The 1,138-nt window shown below is 47.3% G+C and overlaps 1 protein-coding gene across 3 annotated transcripts in view; it reads right to left on the reverse strand.

Moving 5' to 3' along the window:
• The window catches only part of LOC126579933 (proton channel OtopLc), a 16,048-nt gene continuing 14,910 nt past the window's right edge, over positions 1-1,138 (reverse strand). For all 3 annotated transcript variants that reach the window (XM_050243700.1, XM_050243701.1, XM_050243702.1), the window contains exon 9: positions 1-1,138. This exon is cut by the window's right edge and continues 3,298 nt beyond it. The gene's annotated coding sequence lies outside the window, so the exon portion shown is untranslated.

The following is a 1,138-nucleotide window of genomic DNA, read 5'->3' on the forward strand; positions in this document are numbered from 1 at the left end:
CGTCATCATTCCGCGGAGTACTCCGTCCTCCGCTCGGTGTTTGCGCTACGCTAGGCGGGATTTGTGCAGATGGCCGCAAGGGGGTCCTCCCCTTCCGCAACACCTCCCCGGTCCCGTTTTCGTCATCCAGGACAGGTGTCGGATTGATGGGCTCGCCCGTGGTTCCCAGTTGACCCCATTTCCCGTTTTGATTCTGTCCCTTCTTCCACTTGGCGGCGCTCTTTGACTCTTTTTCTCTTCTGATTTGGCGGTTTTGCATTTCTTGAACTGCACTCTCTCTCTCTCTCTCTCTCTCTCTCTCTCTCTCTCTCTTTCTACCTTTTTGATCTTTTTTCCTCTCTTTCTTATCATCCCTAGTAGTGACGGGATGGCTTATCTGCTAATCTGACAGAACAAGAAGAAGAAAAAGTCTCGAAATCCAAAAACAGTCTCAGCGCTAACACTTTACAGTGCGGCTCCCTTACTTTACTTTGCGTGCGCTCTCTCTCTCTCTCTCTCCCTCTTTCTATTGTTGCGCATGAGCTACCTTCTCCTCCGACCGTTCTACCCTTTTGCTTGGTCAAATTCGCATTCGCGGATCAGCCCGGATCGTAGCGAAAACGGGCCCTATTCCAAGTGTCAATAACGACTGATTTACAACGGTTGAAAAACCTCGCCATGAACTGTATGAGCTAGATATCTCTCTACCGGTGATAACCGGCTATCAGGGACACACGCCAGACAGAGCCACAGCTGTCTATCTATGCGGAGTGATCACTAGAAGGCGAGAAGGAAGGTAGAAGATTGCGCAAACCAGCGACAGTTAATGGTAGTTTTTCGAGCTTCTCCAATCATTTATAATTTTCTCCAATGATTTGTGCATTTTGTGCAATTTCCGGCCGACGACCCGGACACAAATAAATCCAGAAATTCCGGGGAAAAAACTGTTTCAAAACATATGCTCGCCAGGTTTAAGAAAGCGTTCGCATTTGTGTGATTAGCGCCACAAGCATCTCCAGTTTAAGTCTCATTTGACAGAATCGCACGTCTGTTACCAAAAAGAAGACTCAAGTCTGAAAAAGACTCGGTAGAATTTTGGTCGATTTTTTCCCGTTTCGTCAAAGTCACCATAGAAGAGCTAACGATGTTGGTTTTTGAT

The sequence above is a fragment of the Anopheles aquasalis genome, chromosome Y (genome assembly GCF_943734665.1).
Source record: "Anopheles aquasalis chromosome Y, idAnoAquaMG_Q_19, whole genome shotgun sequence".
Lineage (NCBI taxonomy): Eukaryota > Metazoa > Arthropoda > Insecta > Diptera > Culicidae > Anopheles > Anopheles aquasalis.